This window comes from Lactuca virosa, chromosome 6 (assembly GCF_052849685.1).
Source record: "Lactuca virosa cultivar CGN04683 chromosome 6, Lactuca_virosa_CGN04683_v6, whole genome shotgun sequence".
NCBI lineage: Eukaryota > Viridiplantae > Streptophyta > Magnoliopsida > Asterales > Asteraceae > Lactuca > Lactuca virosa.
In genome coordinates this window covers 191,954,424-191,969,102 of record NC_136431.1, presented here as the reverse complement: position 1 = coordinate 191,969,102, position 14,679 = coordinate 191,954,424, and the positions used below count along the sequence as shown (strand labels likewise).

The window sequence follows — 14,679 nt, the reverse complement described above, 5'->3', positions numbered from 1 at the left end:
AGGTGCCACATATGACTCCAAATCATGATTCACGTATGCAATTACAGCCATGCCATGCAGTCATGGGATACCTCTCAACTACCAACTTTTACATTCATACACTTATCCATGTTTGATAGCATAATTACACAGTAAACATTTAAGCTCATTGGGGTCATAAAACTCTATACCTAATATAGGAAGCATCTTGTTCTATATTTAGATTGGATCATGGATATAATACATTGGTTTCACGTCAACTTCTTCCTCTAATTCATCTATGTCGGAACCATCTTCTTCTTTCTTGATATGACAAAGAGCATTCAAAAATGGATCATCAAGTGGTTTCGGGATTGACACCACCTCATCCTCTTTATGTTCATATGAAATTAAACCTGAAAATATAGAATCATCAACCTCCTCTTCAAGGTTCTCATACTCTATAGTCACATCATCTTTATCAAGGTTCTCATCCTCAATCCAGTCAAATACAGGTTCATTATATTGATCATTATACACATTGATTCTTTTTGCATGGATTCCATTACCTACCTCAATAAACTCTCTATAATCTTCTTCATTCTGAATTACCCCTAACCCTTCACTCAACCTTTCATTTAAAAGACAGTAGTAAACGCCCTTGCATATGGTCTTCGTGAGTTTTTCAAGGAAAGCTATGAACTTTGAGAAGACCATCCCACTAAATTTGACATCTCATATCAAAGTTCTATCTGGGTCGAAATACACAATCAGATTGTGGTCGGATGCACCATTATTATGGACGTAAACTATCAGTGAAGATTCTTCCGTCATTATAGATGGAGAAATGAAGGGGGAGATTGATTGCTTATGAAGAACCCTTCGAAATTTTGGAGTGTGCTATAGATCCCTAATTGAGCGTAATGAACAAATTGGAGCAATTAAGCCATAAATCGGATGCAATACCTATTAATATCCACGTAATATCAACAAAATGCCATGTAATATAAATTAATGACACATAACTCATTTTGAGTTTTAAACCTAAGATTATCGGTCATATTACCTCATTTAAACAGGTCAAACAATTGCAATTAGAAAACGTGTACCAAAAAACATCGTTACCTAAATATGGAAAAAACCTAAAGTACATTACCTTCCTAGATCATTAACCTTTACCTTATTTACAACTGCTTGTATTACTATGAAAATCTAATTATTGATGGTTTTGATCCATAAGAACTTTCCTATGTGCACATGCAAACCCTAATGCTTGGATCTAGGTTTCTCTAATTGAACATGCAATTTATCCAAGTCTTGCAAACCCTAGATCTAGTGTATACAATTCAAATTTGACATAAGAAACTCAGATCTAGATGATTACCTCTTGTAGCTTGCTTGATTCTTCTTGTCTTGGAGCTTAGAGTCACAATTGTCACTCCTCTAATGGCTTACAAACACCAACTAGCAAGAGGATGATTTGGAGAGAGGAGAGAGGTATAGAAATCGGCCCTAGGGTTCCAAGTGTAGCCTATTTCTACAACCCAAGGGATCTATTTATACTATGAGCTTCTAGGGTTTCAGCCAAAAACCCTAATGGACAACTTAATCACCAAGCAGCCCATGGAACCTTCTGGAGTAAGGCCTTGGACGAAATCTTGATGGGATCCTTCCCATAATTTCGTCCACCCCTTGTCCATGAGGGTTTCCTAGCCCAAAATACAACTATCACACATTTGATAGTTTAAGCCCCTTTATTCAATTAATCTCTTTTAGTCACCAAATTAATTCCTAATTAATCTATGACTAATATTAATTAAATAATATGATTATTCCTTTAATATATTATTCTCATAATATATTAATAAATCATAATATCTTCTCTCTCTTCATAAATCACCCTGTCAAGTTGCTATGGTGAAGGCAACCCAAAAGGACCATGCACAACCTGGTCAAGTACTTACCAAATATAGTTACAGGCTTAGACACTAATCCAACAGTCTCCCACTTAGATAAGTCTAGTAACTACAAATGCAAGCACAATCCGATTAGCAATCGTAGCTCTCAAACACGCTTGTCAAACTCTGATCTTATCAGTAACCTGTCCTTTAGATAAGGGATCGTATAATCCTCTGTTCTAGATATCATGTGGACAATCACATGGAACATAGTCATACTTATTGTCCATCAGTTAGTTTCTCGATCTCAGATTCATTTGACATAGAACTTAATTGAACACATCAATCCAGTCCTGATCAGGCCCGACACATAAGTCAAATCAAATCATCGAGGGGCCCTGATATCGCTTTTACCCTCTTAGGATAAAAGGAACAGATAAACTTCGACTTATATGCATTTACTATCCACTAATCAAATCATACACAACAATGCGTTTTATAACATCAAGTTACTGATGTGTTTACGCATTATCAATGCACAACCAATTAGCAAACAATAAACCATATATCTAGGTTTTAAGACCATATGATATTACCGTCTTGCGATCACTCGTGATGAATTCCATGAAGCGATTCCAGCAAGCGTGGGTTTATTCCAATGCTCAAATCAAGTTCATAAGCACTCATGAACGTTGTAGCAAACTTTTGCTATGTCTAATACTCTTTAGACAATCTACACACCAATTCATGATAGTATTCATTCATATCTACTTCCAACATATGAACGACTGTGGACCGTTTGAATAATTCGATTATTATAAAATAATTCAATTAATCAGGAAGTCAAAACATGCAAAAATGAAACAATAGGTAAATGATTAACATAAGACAGTAACATTACTAATAAATAATACTCTTTTATTTAATCATCGAATGTTAATTACAATTTATCTATTACATGTTTCTAAACTATCTAATCTAAACTAATATCGTCCTTCAGCCCAATGCTCCTAGCGTGCTGCAAGTGCTTAACCCTGCTCAGTCCCTTCGTAAGCGGATCTGCTGGGTTATCCTCTGACGATACCCTCTTAACTACGAGGAGCCCTTCTTCCACCCGATGTCGAATAAAGTGATATTTTCTATCGATATGTCGAGATCTGCCATGATCTCTCGATTCCTTGGTCAAGGCAACCGCTCCTTCATTATCACAGAAAATTTCCATAGGCTCTTGTATGGCCGGCACAACTCCAAGGTCTCCAATGAAGTTCTTCAACCATATCGCCTCCTTTGACGCTTCGCTCGCCGCTATATACACTGATTCGCACGTTGAATCAGCTATGGTCTCCTGTTTGGAACTTTTCCAAGTCACTGCTCCTCCATTAAGGGTAAAGACCCAGCCCGACTGTGAACGGTAGTTGTCCCTGTCGGTCTGAAAACTGGCGTCACTGTACCCACGCACCTTTAAGTCATCACTCCCATCGAGGACTAGAAACCATTCCTTGGTCCTCCGAAGGTACTTAAGAATATTCTTGACTGCGATCCAATGCGCTCTGCCAGGGTTCCCTTGATATCTACTGACCATGCTCAAAGCGAAGGCCACATCAGGGCGGGTACAAGTCATAGCATACATGATTGAGCCAACTGCGGAAGCGTAAGGTACTCGGCTCATCTCTGCTATCTCGACTTCAGTACTCGGACTTTGAGTCTTACTCAACTTGGCATTACTTTGGATTGGTAACTCCCCTTTCTTTGAATTCTCCATACTAAAACTTTTTAGTACCTTGTCCAAGTAAGTATTCTGACTAAGTCCTATTAGTCTCTTACTTCTGTTTCTCACTATCCTTATTCCCAAAATATAGGAAGCCTCTCCGAGGTCCTTCATAGCGAAGCACTTCCCGAGCCAGGACTTAACCTCCTGCAGTTTTGGGATGTCGTTTCCCATGAGTAGTATGTCGTCGACATACAAAATGAGGAAGCTTACTACACTCCCACTGGCTTTGACATATACACATGATTCATCTTCGCTTTGCAGAAAACCAAACTCTTCGACCTTCTCGTCAAAACAAAGATTCCATCTGCGAGACGTTTGCTTAAGTCCATAAATGGACTTCTCAAGCTTACACACTCTATTGGGATGCTTCACATTGACAAAACCCTCTGGCTGAGCCATGTAAACATCCTCAGCCAACTTCCCATTAAGGAAAGCGGTTTTGACATCCATTTGCCATATTTCATAGTCATGAAATGCAGCAATGGCCAGCATCACCCTGATAGACTTTATCTTCGCAACTGGTGAAAAAGTTTCATCGTAGTCAACTCCACGAGTTTGAGTGAAACCCTTCGCAACCAATCGCGCCTTATAAGTGTGCACATTTCCATCCACGTCGGTCTTCTTCTTGAAGATCCACTTGCACCCGACCGTCTTACGACCTGGTACATTGTCAACCAAATTCCAAACTTGGTTGTCATACATGGACTGAATCTCGTTGTCCATAGCCTCTTTCCATTTCGTAGACTCCGGGCCTGCCATGGCTTCCTTATAGCTGTTAGGTTCGTCCAGATTCACTAGTGTACTATCACTAGTGAACGTATCCCCTTCTGTAGTAATATGAAAACCATAAAACTGGGGTGGAACACTAACCCTTTCGGAACGTCTAAGAGGTAAGGACTCGTCAATTGGTTCAACCGGAGTTTCCTCCTCGGTTTGAGCGCCAATGTTAGAGGTTCCTTCATCGCTCGATTCTTGAAGCTCTTCAAGATCGATTTGCCTCCCACTGTCTCCTTGGCTTATGAGTTCTCGCTCTCGGAAAACCCCTCTCCTCGCAACGAAGACAACATTGTCACTCGGTCTGTAGAATAGATATCCAAAGGATTTATGCGGGTAGCCGATGAAAATACATCGCTCACTACAAGGTTCGAGCTTGTCGTGAGTCTCTCGTCTTACGAAAACCTCACAACCCCAAACCTTGATATGTGCCAACGAGGGAGCCTTCCATGTCCACATTTCGTGAGGTGTTTTGGCAACCTTCTTCGTAGGGACTAAGTTAAGGATATGGGCGGCAGTCTCTAAGGCATACCCCCAGAATGAGATAGGTAGTGAAGCGCGACTCATCATGGAATGAACCATGTCTAGCAAGGTTCGATTACGCCTCTCAGCCACACCATTCAACTGTGGTGTCCTAGGTGGCGTCAATTGCGAAACAATTTCGCATTCCTTGAGATAGTCGTGGAATTCAAGACTTAGGTACTCTCCACCTCGATCAGATCGAAGCATCTTGATTTTCCTGCCCAACTGATTCTCCACTTCTTGCTTGAACTCTTTGAACTTTTCAAAGGTTTCTGACTTGTGTTTGATTAAGTAGATATACCCATATCTGATATAATCATCTGTGAAAGTCACATAGAAGCGGTTCGGATCCCTTTTGGTGGATCAAAAGGGTCCACATACATCTATATGTATGAGATCCAATAAACCCTCACCCCTCGCACAAGTGCCAGTGAAGGGTGACTTGGTCATCTTTCCAAGTAAACAAGACTCGCACACGTCATCGTCCCTAAGGTCGAATGACTCCAACACTCCATCCTTTTGGAGTTGGGCTATACGTTTCTTGTTGACATGTCCAAGACGACAATGCCACAAGCATGCCTTATCCATACTATTGGAAGAATCTACACACAACACATCATTTCCTAAGTTGTCTACAACCATCACAGTTTCATATATTCCATTACAAGGCAATGCTTCAAAATATAAAACATTATTAAAATAAGCATAAATAGAACCCTTTTCATTGTCAAATGAGTATCTAAAACCTTGTCTATATAAACCATGAAATGAAATGATGTTTCTAGCCATATCTGGCGAATAACAACAATTATTCAAATCTAAACCTAATCCATTACTAAGCACTAAGGAATAAACTCCAATCTTGGTCACAGGCGACGATCTTCTGTTTCCCATGATCAGATTCATCCTTCCATGCTCCACATCCCTATTTCTTTTTAGTCCCTGCAAATCAGAACATATGTGAAAACCACATCCTGTATCAAGAACCCAAGAAGTAGCATGTGATAAACCATTAGATTTAATTGTGTAAATACCTGCAAAATATGGCTTGATCTTCCCATCCTTGATGGCCTGCAGATATTCTGGGCAACTTCTCTTCCAATGCCCTATCTTGTGGCAGTAGTGGCACTCTGCCTCCTTAGGGTTAGAGTTGGGTTTAGCAGAACCAACTTTGGTTCCACTAGAAGAGGTGCCATCTTGGGACTTTCCCTTGTGGTGGCCCCTTGAGGGAGCCTTCCTCTTATTACCCTTCCCTTGCCCTATTGCTAAGACAGGGGCAGCAGCGGGAGTTGGAGTTGATGCAACAGATTTATCTTTGAGGTTGCTCTCAGCAGTCCTCAACAAGCCCTGAAGCTTGCTCAAGGAGACCTCTTCCTTATTCATGTGGTAGGTCATGAGGAACTGGCTATAGCAGGAAGACAATAAGTGAAGGATGATGTCAATTGCCAGCTCTTCATCGAAGTTCACATTCAACTTCAGCAGGCGATCGACATATCTCTGCATCTTTTGCAAATGATCGGTAAGGGACTCTCCATTACCCATCTTGGTGGTGATCATCGAAGTGATGATCTCGTACCTTTCTTGCCTAGCGCTCTGGTTGTAGCGTTCCAGCAGATCCTGATGCATCTCATAGGGGTACTTATTCTCATAGGACTTCTGGAGTTCTGCAGTCATAGTCGCTAGCATGATGCAATGGACTTTCGTGGCATCACGCTCGTGGGCCTTATAGGCTGCGATTTCTTCAGCGGTAGCAGTGTCGATGTCAATCTCCTTTAGCTTCTCATCGAGGACATATTATTTGTCCTCGTAGCGAGTGACCATGCGAATGATGCGGATCCAATTACTGAAATTGGTCCCATCAAAGATCACTTTCCCACACAAGTTCATGAGTGAGAACGAACCAGAGGAGTTTGAACCAGAAGCGTTGTTGTTTGCGTTCGACATCTGAAAAGGAAAAAGAACAAAGTTGATTAGAAATGAATTTCCCCAATTAATCACCCAAATGAAAAATTAGGGCTAGGAACCAACAACATTATTCACAAATTAGAAAAGGAATGTCGTAATCTAACAAGTAAATAATTTGAAGGCAAGTGAATGTCGATTCACTAATTCTCCACCATGAAAAACGAAAAAGAGATTAATTTTTAAATGTATTGAAAAACTCCTAGATCTTTTGAGATTCATTGAACTTTTCAATGGCATGTTTAAATCTCGATATGCCCCTCTAGTTTGTGACTGGGATGCCGAGGATCACAAAGCCGGTGTGAATAACCATGCAAATGTACATGGTGCCCTCATTGTTACAGTCACCTATTCGATGTGCCGGTTAACCACACACGCTCCATCGAACTATGACAAACAATGAGTCACCCTTTGCCACCTTTGCTTAGAACCCAATTAATGTGTCGGTTAACCACACACGCTCCATTAACGTCTTAGCAAGGGTACAAAGTGTAATTTCATGGAATTGCATCAAATTCACTTTTGCCTAAAGTAACTAAGATTGGGAATTTTGTAAAAATATTTAGTTACTTTATATAGATTCATTATACTTTTAAATGAGGAAACTTTGCCCTATCCTACCCGTTCGGCTAACGGCCCTCCACCAATCAAGGAAGCGGTGGGTGAGAATGGACACTCATTAAACAGCCATTTTATAGGCCATAACCTTATACCCCCCTTATAGACCGGCTTCGTGAATGAGGCCTACTAACGGTAAGACTAGCATTTAAGTTATATATATATATATATATATATATATATATATATATATATATATATATATATATATATATATATTAATCTTATAATATTATAAGTATAAGGTTGAATTTTAAAACTTGTAAAATTCTAAGGTTTGAAATTTAAATAGTTCAAATTAAACTTTTAATCACAAAATTTAAATTTCAAAACTTGAGGACAAGTTTTGAACTTTTCAAAACACAAATGATCAAATAGCAAATAATATAAATTAACCAATTAATTTAATGATTATCTAAATTTGACCTAGTCAATATTACTTGCAAGATAATTCAACAATTAATTCAAATAATCAATTATTATCAAATAAGGAAATTATTATTTAAATAATTGGTAATTATCTTTTGTTTTGTTAAGGATATTGACAAACAAATGATAAAATTCGGATTTTATTAAACCAAAACGATTTAGGTAAGAATCCTTAAGCAAAACAGCAAGAAATCCCGAAAATCACTCTAACAGACGCTCCGACTCGCCGAGTCCCTTTATGGACTCGTCGAGTTCATCCTCCTCGTCGAGTCCACAATGGGACTCGCCGAGTCTGTCAGTCAAGGGGCAAAAAAAAATGATTTTTCAAAACTTGAATAAATAAACAAGGCATCAATTCAATAGAAATCAATCAAAGCTCTGATACCACTGATGGGTTTGAGCCATAAGAACTTTCGTATGTGCACATGTAAACCCTAATGCTTGGATCTAGGTTTCTCTAATTGAACATGCAATTTATCCAAGTCTTGCAAACCCTAGATCTAGTGTATACAATTCAAATTTGACGTAAGAAACTCAGATCTAGATGATTACCTCTTGTAGCTTGCTTAATTCTTCTTGTCTTGGAGCTTAGAGTCACAATTGTCACTCCTCTAATGGCTTACAAACACCAACTAGCAAGAGGATGATTTGGAGAGAGGAGAGAGGTATAGAAATCGGCCCTAGGGTTCCAAGGAAGCAAGTGTAGCCTATTTCTACAACCCAAGGGATCTATTGATACTATGAGCTTCTAGGGTTTCAGCCAAAAACCCTAATGGACAACTTAATCACCAAGCAGCCCATGGAACCTTCTGGAGTAAGGCCTTGGACGAAATCTTGATGGGTTCCTTCCCATAATTTCGTCCACCCCTTGTCCATGAGGGTTTCCTAGCCCAAAATACAACTATCACACATTTGACAGTTTAAGCCCCTTTATTCAATTAATCTCTTTTAGTCACCAAATTAATTCCTAATTAATCTATGACTAATATTAATTAAATAATATGATTATTCCTTTACTATATTATTCTCATAATATATTAATAAATCATAATATCTTCTCTCTCTTCATAAATCACCCTGTCAAGTTGCTATGGTGAAGGCAACCCAAAAGGACCATGCACAACCGGGTCAAGTACTTACCAAATATAGTTACCGGCTTAGACACTAATCCAACCATAATAAAACAATACTATATCATAAAAACAATACTATATCATTCTCAACCATAATAAAGATATAACACAATACATATTTAGGTAGAAAAGAGATCATACTATATCATATCTAAATACAAAGTCTAATAAAACAATACATAAAAAATAGCTTACTTGTAAGTTATTGTTAGAGGTTAACGAGTAGTCTCTTTCAAAAAAAAAGCCATTACGTATTAATTAGGGTAAAATGCATTAAAGACACAAAGTTTACACAAAAATTTTGATTTTGGCATTGTATTATTTTTTTACGATTAAGACACTAAGTTTTCCAAAATAATAATTTTGACACTATATTTTCCAATTTGTTTTTATGTTGACCATTTGACTGGTCAACCTAGTTTCCAAATGATGTAGCATGGTGATGTGTCGACATTTGATGGTGTGGTGCTGACATGGAATGATGATGTGACATTTTTGGTGACATCACTTTCTGGATGTCAAAATTGTAAAATAATATAAAATGCATTGACTAAATAGAAAAGGAAACACAGTGTCAAAGTCACACTTTTCTAAAAACCTAGTGTCTTTTGTGCAATTTTTCCTTACTATAACATAATAATGAAGACTTGTTTGAGGATTACAGACCCTTTGTGAGCAATCTTTTGGAGCAAAACAATATAGCGCCTACACGTGTAGACTTTAGTGTCATAATTAGTTTGCATTCTAATCTCTCACATCCTTGATGTTAATGTGGGATGCCCTAAAATTAGTGGACGAAATGAATACAATGCATTATATTGTGTGTCACTACTAGAAAAACAGCCTTTTACAACGCGCAATGCGTGTCGTAAAACGCTCAGACGACGCGCAAATGCGTGTCAAGGAAGGCCATGTCATAACGAGAGACGACACGCTTTGGCACGTCGTCTATTTACGACACGCATTTACGACACGCATTTACAATGCACAGTTACAACACGCAATGCGTATCAAGGAAGGCCCTGTCATAAAGAAAGACGACACGCATTTGCGTGTCGTAATCTTACGACACACATTGCGTATCATTAAAGCCCCTGTCATAAATGAAGATGACACTCATTTGCGTGTTATAAACTTCAGCAACCATTTACGATATGCATATGCGACGTGCCTTTACGATATTGATTTACGCATAATACAAAAATATATAAACAAGTATATACCAAAGCAATCAATTTCATCCAATAACATCATGTTAAAAAATTGTGATGCATTGGTATTAAGGGATCTAATTGTACATTGTTATTAATAGGTTTTCCCTAACTATATCACCTAAAAATCATCCATATCATTGGTTTGACACCTGGTGTACTGGGCTGCTGTCCACCGGGCATGGATGGCAAGTAATGACTTGAGCATTAGCTGAAACAAAAATAGCTTTTGTTAATCACACAATCAAGTTTAGCTACAAAAAAAATTAAAGTATGATATATTGTCACAAATATACTTTTTTTTCATAAGTAGAATGTTGTGACATGAACAAATGAAAATCCTACATTCATGGATTTCAAAATATATAGTTGTTTTCAGTTGCAAGAACCTTTCCCCAGCTGCTCTAAAGGTGTGACGCACTTCAGTAGGATCAAAAGCATACACCACCTAACAATGACAATGAGGACCCAATTTCCTGAAAAGTAACATGTACAAGTCATGAAAATGAAAATAAATATAAATATAAAAGATCGAAACAAAAAAACTAGTTGTCCTGAAAGACCAGATGCACAATATTGTTTTCTCTTTATTCTTGATAATACATATATTCCAAACGGCTATATAAGGATCTGAATAATCATGAGTAACAAATTAACAATGAATGTACCTGAAGTTTGTTAACAATAACTGACATTACTTCTTCAGATGCTTTCTTACAATCCTGGAATAAGGAGTCCCCATATGTCTGGTGAAAGTTCAACATACAGAGCAAAAAGATAAGTGAATTGCATGGGTTCATAAGCATCTGATCTGACAAAACACAAAAGAAAGAAAAGTTGATCAAAGAACAAAGAGGCCACCATCACATCTGGAAATCCCTAAATCCTTGTGCAAGTATGTGGTTAAAAGCCAGGATTTTGTTCTTTCACCTGGGATTTGAATCTTAAGAGGAGCTTGACCTGAAATGACACCTGCTAAACTTGCCACAGCCTCTTGCAAAGGGTTCAGAGATTGCTGTACAGCTGACAAATTTATATTTTGGCCAAAAATCTCAACACTTTCCGGAAGGCTTACATTTGACTTTATCTTTGGAGGCTGAAAACTCCCTTCCTTAAATTGTACCTGAAAAGATCATGAAATATTTATTATAGATTTAACTTAATTTTCAACAAAGGGTAAATAGGTCATTTTCATGATATTGCTATAAATTGGTAGATTTTCAAAGTAGAATGTTGAAATAGGAAGAATTAGAAGTCAAAGTAGGGTGTTAAGCTATAATAAACAAACGAATGGAAGTCTGTACATTTGTGTTGTAAAAAAAATAAAAATAAAAAGGTACCTGGATTCTTGAGGGACTTCTGACTTCAAAGTTTGCAGATGCAGTGGAGGTGAAAGTAGAAAAAGGGGTGGAGAATGTGATGGAATTATCAATGGTAAGGGTAGTGTTAGAGATTTGTTGACAAATCTTATCAACCTTCAACAATGGAGTTGTGCGCCACTGCCAGAAGTGGTAATAGCTCAGAAAATGCAGTGTACCTGTTAATTGTTATGTTACCACACAAACAGAATATGTTTCAGAACACAACAAGGGCAGAATGGGAAAATTAAGAAATTATGAGGAAAATGGTTGGAGAAAGAAGTAAACATGCTTACTAAAATAAATGATTAATAATTAAGTGAAGCAAGCGAAGTAAGAAGAAATAGGTAAATGGGGAAGGAACTTGAAATTACTCTTAGAATGCTTACAAGGAGAGAATTCTAAAGGCTTTAAGTAGTATAAAGAAAGGGTGGGGCTATAGAACAATTACAATTTCCTTATAGTGCGCTTAGGTTATTTATAATTATAATGGCAAGACTTGATGGATGTGGGGTAGATTTAACTTAATTTTCAACAAAGGGTAAATAGGTCATTTAACTTAACCTTTAAAGACTCAAGATTCTTGTAACTCAAGATAGGGTTAGGAGAGAGACACAGCTAACCCACAGGTTCAACCTTGACTCTCTAATTGAACAATTTTACTCCTCCAAGTGGCTAAGGATAACAGCATCAAAGTGTTGGCAAAAACATGTCCGATTAATCAAGACTAAATGGAGAAATCTAGATTTATAAATCTTGAATAAGGTTAATGTGGAACCTTCATTGTAAGTCTTGAATAACATAGTGATATGTATATACACTTGATACCCGTAGAGAGAAACAATTTACCTCTGAAATGAAATGGGCTCAATTAAATTGTAAATATAACCTAGATTTTGATACAACATTAAGAGATAAAAGAAGATAGAAAATATATAAGGGATACAATTTCAAGATGAGATGAGAGGGCGTACAAGAAGGTTCATGTACTGATCAACATCGAAGGAGGTGGTGTTGATAGTGTCGAGAGTGGCGAATCTTGATGTGGTGTTGGTGGGAGCATAAGTCTGAGAAGCTCGATAGCAGATCTCGAGTTCTCTTTACCTTATCATCATCTAACGCCATTTTTCTCTCTCTCTAGTCCCTCTTAACTCTTAACTCTGTTTCTTATCCTAAACCATACTCAATTAGATATCTTCTATGTAGTGTAAAGTGTAAACACTTCTTCAAACCATATTTACCAAGTTTATAACTTCCTCCGTTATCTGCGAGAACCAAAATGTAAACATAAATACCAACAATGTAAACAATAAATCACACAAAAACAGGCATAACTCATATCAACTGCTTAATTCAGAACAACAACGTTATTTGAGACATTCTACTAACAATTCACACTCAAATAGGCATTAGTCATATTAACTGCTTAATGTTAACATCAAACAAGATTAACACCTAACTACATCAACCATATGTAATTCACAAAACCCTATAAACTGCTATATTTCAAGAATCACATATAACCAACTACCAATTGTAGACTTTATAACAGCAAATCATATTATACCAAGCTGCCTTAAAATCATCTGCTTCATAGATTCTAAAGAGAATCATGTGCTTTTATCGATTCCAAAAAAATAAAATAAATAATTCATCAGCTTATACCGATATGAGATACCCTAGTTCAGTTATCAATTCATCAAACATAGTGAAACAGTAAGACACTTCCAAAATACCAATTGAAAATAGAATGAGCAAATAGTAACAATGATGAATAGAAATTTAACTTCTTTGTAGGATTAACAGTTCATCAACTTCAATGAACCATTTGTCTGACCCTAGATGAAGTATAATTCAGATTTTCTCAGTTCATCAACCACAATGAAACAATTCTCCTATCCAAAATAATAAAAGCAAACGGTGATAATAACAAATTACAAATTCTTTTTGCGAACAACCTTAGCTGATGACCTGTGCTTCTTGCTAGGTCTCCCACTTGTATCAGCCGTGAGCAAACACATAAAGAGTTAGATTAGTAGGATTAATTATCGCATTCATGCACACAAGCTTTTGTGTTTTGATTGCGATCCTTGATTATATGTTGATCGTATATTAGGGTTTTTTTTTTCTAAATTAAATCCGAATATACCGTGCCCCATGATCGGTTCTTAGATTTGTCACCCGAAACAACAATTTGTGTTAACAAATGGCTTCCATAAAATTTTAATTGTCATCGTACAATGAGTGAGATGGCAAACGGGCAACAAGCTGTGCCGCTAAGCCTTTTTGAATGGTAAAGCTAATTCTTTTAAAGACTACATCCGAAGATCTAGGGGATATAACATTACTATGCATGATTCGTTGTACTCTTTGAAGAAGCTCTACCGCATCCGGTGCGAGGAAACCAAACGTATCAAATGTAAATGGTATGAACACGTGTTGATTTTCCATGCACGATTTCTCATGTTTGGTGACTTTGCCTGTAGCTGCTTTTAAAGCAGCATGTCCTGCCGTGAAACCCCCAGCCCTCAGGCCCACGAGAGGGGATACCCCTGTAAGATCCACACATGCGTGTTTCCCTCCGACCCATCCAAAAATCAAAATGTCAGCCGGTCTGAGGGTTGACCTTCCTTCTGTCGGGTCAGTCAAGAAATTAACAGGTGCCTCTTTCTTAGCGGAAACCCCGGCACGCTTGAATATGTCAAACAAAACATCCCTAACCATATCGTGCCTGTATTTGAACCCCGGGAGTTCTTTACATTTGTGTTTGATTTGGAGAAGATGAAGATCTTTTCAGGTAGTACAGGACTGGGCGGTGGGCAACCGGGCCATAGCGCAGAGCACACGTCTCTAGGTCCCAAAACATACCTTTGGCGAATTAGATCTGATTGACGGACCATGGGAAGGCAAGAAGTTGGAGATGTGGAGAACAGCGGTCGGCGGAGTAAGTCGACGACTGTTGTTGAGAAGTGTCGAGATAAAGATAAGGTAGGGCTTGTAAACCAAAACATACCTTAATCGTACTTAGGGCTTGTAAAGTTGAGC

The 14,679-nt window shown here is 37.8% G+C and overlaps 1 pseudogene across 1 annotated transcript; it reads right to left on the bottom strand.

The window, feature by feature from the left end:
- Positions 1 to 11,117: 11,117 nt before the first annotated feature.
- On the bottom strand, positions 11,118 to 14,358 carry LOC145122181 (plastid lipid-associated protein 3, chloroplastic-like; annotated as a pseudogene). The gene is made up of 3 exons (XR_013714619.1): positions 14,261 to 14,358; positions 11,617 to 11,813; positions 11,118 to 11,399 (listed from the first exon to the last, which is right to left on the bottom strand). The product of XR_013714619.1 is annotated as a plastid lipid-associated protein 3, chloroplastic-like (transcript).
- Between the last annotated feature and the right edge of the window lie 321 nt (positions 14,359 to 14,679).